We start from the raw sequence: 9,123 nt of genomic DNA on the forward strand, positions 1-9,123 counted from the left end.
GCCCAGAATACAATAGCTCAGTATTTACCTCACTTGTAAGGTGGGTCACGAGTAATTTGTTACCATTCATAGTTTAAGTACTAACGTTTGCAAATAATTACCTATCAAATCATAGTTATCCTATAGTAACAGAATACTTTCTTGCATTCTGCTGTGCTTCCTTGGGAAAGAGAAAAAGCAACTAAGATACAGCTAACATGCAGGGAATTGTGCAGAAAACGCAGCCCGCTTTGTCTGTGTCACAGTCATGAATGGAGTGATGACCCAGATGTTTAACTAGCACCTTGAAATAAAAAGATCAAGAACCACCTCCTTCACATTTAACTATTACTAGAGGTAAAATTTCTCATTTTGTGCTATGTGTATAAGGAGATCGTATTTTCTTTTTGTGGGGGGAGTAGATGGTAAGGAATAATAATCATTTTATAATCATTTATAAGCCATGGATGTTTGCATTTAGAGGATCACCTTCAGGAAGGTGGGGCCTTTGTTTTTTCACTGCTCTGGCCCCAGTGTGCAGACTAACTCTCTGGCATATAACAGATGTTCAATGTGTATTTTTGAAAAGAGGGAAGAATTGGACACTCTCCTTTCTGGACACACAGGTACTTCCTTCTCAACCTCTCTGCCTGAGAAGCATTATATGATGGTGATAAGAGACCAGATTTTAGAGGCCAGTAAAACTGCTTGCATTCAGATCTGTCCTTTATTCGGTGTGCCATCTTACATGATTTAACTAATTATGTGCTCTTCAATTTCTTTGATTCTTCTGTAAAATAAGCTACCAATACTTACTTCACTCTGTTGTGAAGGTTAAATAACATGACGTGTGTGGAAATATAGGGTAAGAAATCTTAAATAAATGATTTATCATTATTATTCTTTTTGCCATATGGTATTATTCATGAGCAAACTGTATAACTTCTGTATCAGGGGAAGCTGACAGATGTTTCCCAATACCGATAAAATCGTTGGGATGGAGGAACAAACTGTTGAGGCCAATAGCGATTTATGCCAAGATCAGGGCCTTTCTCCACATAAATTTTACCAAATATGGGTTAAAGTTGGCTCTGATTAAGGGAAACAATCATTCTGATCATTTTGGCTCAAATAACTCTTCATGTCAGGAGAAGAAAAGCCATATGGTTTTTATGAGAAGCACAATAGGCTGGCTGGAGCCCCACAAACGAGGAAATTGTATCAATTTTCTCATCTGTAAAATGGGCATGAAAATCACTGCCATCTCTCTATCACAGGGCTGCTGGGAGGACCATATCAGAGAATGGACCAGAATGTCCTACGTTAACTTTGGAACCCTATACATATCTGAGAGGTTACCATTTCCCCCCTGAATTTTACCTGGTCAATTAGTGAATCAGAATGGCCAATCCTGGTAAAGATTAAGGCATGATGGGAGGTGAGAGTGAAAATGAAAACTTGATAAATACCCGGCATACTGCTTTCTTAGAGTAGGGCCTTTCAGCTCATGATTGGTGCTTCACGTTACAGTTCTAAGAAACGATGGGAACAAACATCCCCATTCCAAGGCAATGAGGGATACCCACTCTCTTCCGAGAAAAATACCTGAAGCTTCCAGGCCCCCTTAGACTGAAAGCACAAGAGTTAAATACTGTTGCTCATGGAGAAATCCATACCAGCTTTTGTTCTGTTCTGAAGAATGAGACAGCTCTGTTCCAATTGGAGTGGGATGTGCGAAGCATGCAATAGCCTGTTCCGGGCCTAGCCTGACCAGCAATTGTTAAGGAAGCAACTTGATAACCCCAGGTGACTGTGACAATGAAACCCACTGGGGACTTGAAAATGAGAATGTCAGTGCATTGCTTCTATTTATCTGTTTCTTAAAGACAGAAGTGGGAAAGGTTTAAAGCCAATATTGTCTTGAAATGATGAAATGTTTTCAAGATCTTTTGCTGTTAAGTTAGCCCAAGATCTGGGTCTGCCTTACACACAGTAGCTTCAAATGCTTTTTGACTGTGGGATCATGGGTTGATCAGAGAAGCCCAGTAAATGATACAGATAAAAATGGACCTGTTTCAGAATCAGGGTTGATCTCTGATTACATTATTTGCCCAGTGGTTGTCCTCTCTAAGATGGAATTCTCTGAGCTCTGGCCACTCTGCTCAGGTTGTCCAGCCCGTCTCTCAGGTCGCTCAGATGATGCCTCTTTGTGCTGGGCCTTTTAGCTAGAGTCATTAGGGACCACATGGATGTTTCAGACTAGGTTCTTTCATCTATTATCTCTACAGAGTATCGCCTAGAACCTGACACCCAGGGAGGTCAGTGTGTACACTGAGCCTACTTCCTAGCGGAGAGAAACAAATATAAACAATATGAAAAAATAAACAAAAAGATTGTAGATACCGTGATGTAATTAATATAGGGTGATGTAACAGGGTGGCTGGGTACCTCTGAATGTGTGGTCAGGAAAAACGCCCCTGCGAAGGTAACAGGCTGGGAACTGAGTGACAGTCTCCCTTATTGCCTCCTCTAGGCTGTCTGGCTAGGAGGGCCCCTGTGGAATCGTGGTCTCTAACCTGGTGCATACTCTGTCTCATGGGTCTACCTTGTTCTGCACCTTGGTTGTCAGCACCCTCCGTCCCTGCTCCGTGCATGGGAGGGTTGAAATACTGTGGCCCACGCCCCTACACAAGGAGTAATGTGGGCCCACCACCTGCAGCAGGGTCTTTGCAAGTGCTATCCCATCCCACATTTTTCTCCCACTCTCACTAGTCTGGTAATTCTGCTGATAATTGCTTGGAGGACCCCACGATGTGGAGTGTGTCTATCATGGATACGGTCTGCAGCATATTGACTGCCCTGCCTTGGAACTCCAACGGGGCCTGCGACATTTGCTGCCTCCGCCTTCTTTTCTTCTTAACAATGTCAGACTCCACCATTTCTCCATCTCCTACACTGTGAAGGTACTTTCTGGGGTTATTCTTCTTTATGGCAGTCTGGTGTACAAATGCATCTTCCTTGGTGTCATTTCTGTTGATGAAACCACAACTGTTTTTTTCTTTTCTTTCTTTTTTAAAATAGAAGTATAGTCAGTTTACAATGTTGTGTTAATTTCTGGTGACTCAGTTATCCATATATATATATGGATATATATATATCTTTCTTTTCATATTCTTTTTCAGTATAGGCTATTACAAGTATTGAATATAGTTCCCTGTGCTATACAGTAGGACCTTGTTGTTTGATCTATATCTATATCTATCTATATATATATATATAGTAGTTAGTATCTGCAAATCTCAAACTCCCAATTTATCCCTCCACCCTCCGTGTCCTCGCTGATAGCCATAAGTTTGTTTTCTATGTCAGTGAGTCTGTCTCTGTTTTGTAAGTAAGTTCATTTGTATTCTTTTTTAGATTCCACATATAAGTGATATCATATGGTATTTTTCTTTCACTTTCTGGCTTACTTCACTTAGTATGATGATTTTCAGGTCCATCCATGTTGCTGCAAATGGCATTATTTTATTCCTCTTTATGGCCGAGTAGTATTCCATTGTATATAGTTACCACAGCTTCTTTATCCATTCATTCGTTGATGAACATTTAGGCTGTTTCCATGTTTTGGCTAGTGTAAATAGTGCTCCTGTGAACATTGGAGTGATACACCTTTTGGAATTAGAATTCCCTCCAGATATATACCCAGGAGTGGAATTGCTGGATCATAGGGTAAGTCTATTTTTAGTTTTTTAAGGAATTTCCGTAATGTTTTCTATAATGGCTGTACGAAATTACATTCCCACCAGCAGTGTAGGAGGGTTCCCTTTTCTCCACACTCCCTCCAACATTTATTGTTATCACATCTGTTTCTTACACTGAACCATTTGGCTATTCCCAAACCCTTTGGTGTAATGACCTTCTTGTCCCTGAAGGCAGGGGCCGCTGCTCCCTGTGCTGAGGGCCCGGCTGCTGGATCTCAGCCATGCTGCTAGCGGTGGTTGCAGGCATGGTGACTGGGACCTACAGCTGTAGCTGAGGCTCCTCCCGAGGTGTCATGGTAACCAGGCATGGTGGTGGTGGTGCTGGGGCTGCTCAGGGCTCTCTGGGATCAGCTCTATGCTCCTACTGATCTGCAATGTTATTCTTACTGTGATGGGAAAATACTGAGTGATTTTTAAAAAATCAAATCTCTCCCTATGAGATAATTGTAAAATCACATATAGTGGTAAGAAATAGTACCTAGAGACCCTGAATATACTTTACTCAGTTTTTCTGAATGTTAGCATCTTGCAGCATTGTAGTGCAATATCACAACCAGCCTATCGACATCAGTATAATCCACTGATTTTATTGCGATCTCCCCAGTTTTATTTGTACTCATTTGTGTGTGTGTGTGTGTATTTAGTTCTATGCAATCTTATCACTTGTGTAGCGTCATGTATCCATCACTACAATCAAGATACAAAACAGTTCCATCACCATAAGGAGCCTTTTTGTTGCTCTTTTATGGTCACATGCATGTCCCTTTACCTACATCTTCAGCCCTAACCCCTGGCAATCACTAATCTGTTCTCCATTTCTATAATCTTGTCATTTAAAAAAATGTATGAAATTTACAGTATGTCACCTTTTGGGATTGGCTTTTTTCCAACATCAATTGGTATCAATATACATGTATCAATAGTTTCTTTTCATTGCTGAGTTTGTTTTGCATATACCACAGTTTATTTAACTATCACCCACTGAGTTGTTTCTGGTTTTTTTGGCTATTATGAATAAAGCTGCTATGAACACTTGCATACAGGTTTATGTGTGAATGTAAATTTTCATTTCTCTTGGATAAATGCCTAAGAGTGTGATTTCTGGGTCATATGGTACTTGCATGTTTAGTTTTTTGTTTTTTTTTTTTTAAGAAGTTGGCAACATATTTTCCAGAGCTATTGGGTCATTTTAAGTAGGAGATGATCTGACTTGTTATTTTTTTGCTTTTGTTAAGACCATTCTGAATGCTCTTAGGTACATAGATTGTCAGGTTGCCAGACACCAGCTCCAAGGTCAAGAGGACAAGGATGATGGCTTGGGCTAGGAAGGCACTGGTGGAGATTGAGAACAGTGGACTTGAAATCAGGCAAAGCACAGAAATTTGGAGCTATGTTCTTTGAGTTTGATCTCTCTTTTAATATGTGTGGGTTCTCATTGCCTTCCTTTCTTTTCTTTCTTCTTCTCTTTCTCCTTCTTCTTATCTTCTTCCTCTTCCTCCTTCTTCTTCTTTTAATACTCTATGCCTCCTGAATTGTTCAGGATTTCCTTGTTTGTTTTTGGACTAAATTATTAAAAAAAAGACCAAATCGGTACCTTCACTAACAAATGCCTGCTTTTACAAAGCTCTCCAGAGAATGAGACTAGACACAGTATTTCTTTTTTCCATCTCACTGTGCTTCCAACTGCCTGAGATATTCTCTCTGCTGCAGAACCTCACCCCATCCTCATTTAAAAACTCCTTATGCTGATGAAAGCTTTTATGGAGAATGAAATAATAACTGCAGCTGGTTGGAGATAGTAATCTAGTTAGTCATACTGCAATGGAACCCAAGTGAATGGAAAACTGATCCTGGAACTTGCAATGTGAGCTTATAGCCTCAAGGGCACAGTCTGAGATCTTGTCCAGTTTCCTCTCATCTCTGGATTTCTAGGAGGCAATTAGGAATATAGGAAGTAGTGTATGGAGTATGTGCCATCTCTTATCATATTTCATTATATTTAATTGGCTATGTAATCCCACATGGTAGTTAACTGCCTCTTCATTTTAGGTATGTAAAGACAAGGCTCAGAGAGATTAAGTAATTTGCTTGACACTAGTACTTAGTAGAGTCAAGATTTAAATGAGTTCTGTGTGTAACTTTTGTTCTTTCTTTTTCCATGCATAGGCTGAAAGATGTGCAATGTCAGGGCTGAGGTATTTAAACCTCTTTCCAACTTTCTGTAAATGTGTTAATCAGGACTCTTTTAGTCTCAGTGATAGAAACCAAACTCTAAACTGGCTTTGAATAAAAAAGGGAAATTTGGAGGCTGATGATTTGAAATATTAGCTTCAGGTATAGCTAGATCCAGGTGCTCAAATAATCTCATCAAGAGTGAGTTCTCTACATATCTAGATTCTGTAATTCTTTTTGGTTTTATTTTCAGGCATGGTTCCAAGACAGTGCCAACTCACTTTTTCACTTTCCAAGTCTGTGGAGAAAGCCCCTTGTCCAGTTGCTTTGGAAAAGTCTTGAAATTGACTTTGGATTGAGTTGGGCCTATTTCAATCCTGAAAAAACCACTGTGGCCAAAAAATGAACCTAAGTTGATTGGTGAGACCTGTGATACTGCCCCATCTCCAGATCTAGCGTATGTATCAAGCCACATAAACACAAAGTGGAAAGGGGTAGCTCCTTGAGAGCTGTTGGTTTCTATTATTATAAAAATGGCAGCTGGACATTAGGTAGGAATAAACCATGAACGGCCACTATGATACTCTATTCATACCACCTTACCAAAGCTTTTCCTTACCTTTTCCCTCCCTCCTCCTCTCTTTTCCTTCCTCCCTCCTTTATTCCTATAATGCTTACTATGTACATTTATATACATTATTTTCTTAGATACGTCTTTGGATATTACAAGATAGGTAATCAGGATCTATTATTATTATTCTCATTTTATAGAGTAGGATATTGAGACCCAGAGGTTGAAATGATCCTCTTTACTCTATTCGAATCTGTCCATGAAGTAAAAATAGAGCTGTCAAGGTTCAGTGATATTCATGTGTCTAAACAAGATAATCATTTGTGCCCACGAGAAATCAAACCTGGGACCTTGACCTCATTAGCACTGAGCTACTAGCTCTCTGGAAATATAAGGTGGTGAATCGTATGAGAGAATTAATGCACATCCCAAATGTCTAATGTGTTACTAGACTGAGAAGGCCCAGGGGCAAATGCAGCTCATTCTATGACTACAATATGAGCTATATGTCATTAGGAGCCCTTGCAGAGGATTTGTAAAGAAACACTATGTAGTTAGAAGCAAACCCTTATCTTTATTCATTGTCGACTGTTTTTTTTTGTTTTGTTTTGTTGTTTTGTTTTTTTAACATTGAGGAAATTGATGCTTAGTCTAAAGAAGCTGTAAATGTGTTTGAGGCACAGTCAAATGGGATCTGTGGTTCTTCTGGAAAGGTGATCAGTCACAGGCACCAGTAGCTTGGCTCTCCTTGATCAAAAAGTATGTCAGGTTGAGCTTCGGAAATGAACCACCATTGCCTGCTGTGATTATGAATCTGGGGTTTAACAAGCTTTATTGAATCATCTACAGCTTTAAGAGATGTCTCTGTCTGAGGCCTGTGTTATCAAAAAGTATTTTAAAAATGAACTGCATAAAAATTACAAGAACATTAACTAGATTTCCTCCATTTTCTACTGAGGTTAACCTAGCAAAAAGGAGGCAGCATTTCTGACAGTTATTCATTTAAGACATATTTCATAAATATTTATTGTGTACCTTGTATCTCTCAAGCACTTGGGTCAAAATGGACACACGTGGTCCTTATTCTCAGAAATCTTACAATCTGTATTGGATTCGATAAAATGGTAAGTAGTACAAGAAGACAGGCAGACGTTAGACTGAATCCCAAGTCTCTCATCTGCAAATGTTACTTCAAGTCTCTGCTCTTGGTTTCCGTATCTTTAAATGAGTAAATATTAGCTCCTACAGAAATAAAGTTAAGACAGTTTCTCTAGAGTGCCTATCATGTTGTCAAAAACAAGGATGTCAGGTGTCTTAGTACTTCTTCTGTTTTCTACCACTTTGTCTTGAAAAGTTACCTTTCTCTTTTCCCTCCTTCCCAACTGATCAAGAACTGAAGGCAAAACTTTCTCTGTTAGGGGAGAAATCACCCTGCCCAGATTCTCCTTTATTCTCCCCATAATAGGACTCACCGACTAAGTGGAGGATGCTGGGATGGAACATAGACTTGCCCATCTTAGAGAAATGAATATTTTTTTTTCCCTCAAAGGAAGAGTCAACATAAATATAGGCAGGCATTAATGCATGTGCTTTTTAAAGCCAGGAGAAATCTTTACAATTATCTAGTCCAGATGTGCATCAGAATCACCTTGAGGACCTGGTTAAAATAGATGCAAACACTCTGATGTGGTAAATCTCAGTTGGGCTTTTCTGTTTAAAGATGTTCACCATTGTGAACAGTGGGTTCACATAAAAGGAAATGGGCTATCATGTCACGGGGCAACCTTAGGTGCGTATTACTAAATGAAAGAAGCCAATCTGAAAAGGCTACAAGCTATATGATTCAACTATATGACATTATGGAAAAGACAAAACAGTGGAGATAGTAAAAAAAGATCAATTGTGGACAGGATGGGGTTGGGGGAGAGGGGTGAATAGGCAGAGGACAGAGGATTTTTTAGGGCAGTGAAACTATTCTGTATGATACTCTAATGGTGGATACATGTCATTATATTATGTGTAATATATATGTATTAAAGTTGCATACATTGGGAGGTTGCAGTTAGAGTAGGTGGCAGAGCTCAGACTTGAACCCAAATCTTTTTGACGCCAAAGCCCATGATCTTTTCTCTGAACCAGGTTGCAAAAGGAGTTATAAACATGGAAGGTCTCATTACCGCTCACTGCTCTTGGGCTCTAGGAGACACATCCCCCGAAAGAAGATAGCTGACCTTTTCTCAGCATATCTGAAAGGACTCCACTGTGGTCCACAGAAGGTTCTTTATACGTCTCAAAATTCATAACGAGAACAAGAAGTTTGCCAGGAGTCCATTTGGTAATTTATTTCAGGATGTCTGACACTGGCAGCTCATGGCACGCATATCAAGCAGGAAGTGAGGCCCTTGGATTGAATAAACAGCTGAAGACAGGGCAGAGGTGACCTGGCATCAAACCAGCCACGCAGCTCCTTTCATTCCTGTTCATTTGGATGATTATTAAATGTATTGCCTTTTCATTTTGATTTTTTTTCCTTCTGGCACACAAGAGGGATATTTATCTCATGATAGGATTTTAAAGCTGAGTGTCAGGTTTTGGGTCTCTAAATGCCACTCTAATATTAACATCACAAAAATACATTAT

The 9,123-nt window shown here is 39.6% G+C and overlaps 1 pseudogene; it reads right to left on the reverse strand.

Annotated features, from left to right (window-relative positions):
• Positions 1 to 2,441: 2,441 nt before the first annotated feature.
• LOC102503641 lies at positions 2,442 to 8,784 on the reverse strand (annotated as a pseudogene).
• Between the last annotated feature and the right edge of the window lie 339 nt (positions 8,785 to 9,123).

This window comes from Camelus ferus, chromosome 9, assembly GCF_009834535.1.
Source record: "Camelus ferus isolate YT-003-E chromosome 9, BCGSAC_Cfer_1.0, whole genome shotgun sequence".
Taxonomy (NCBI): Eukaryota; Metazoa; Chordata; class Mammalia; order Artiodactyla; family Camelidae; genus Camelus; species Camelus ferus.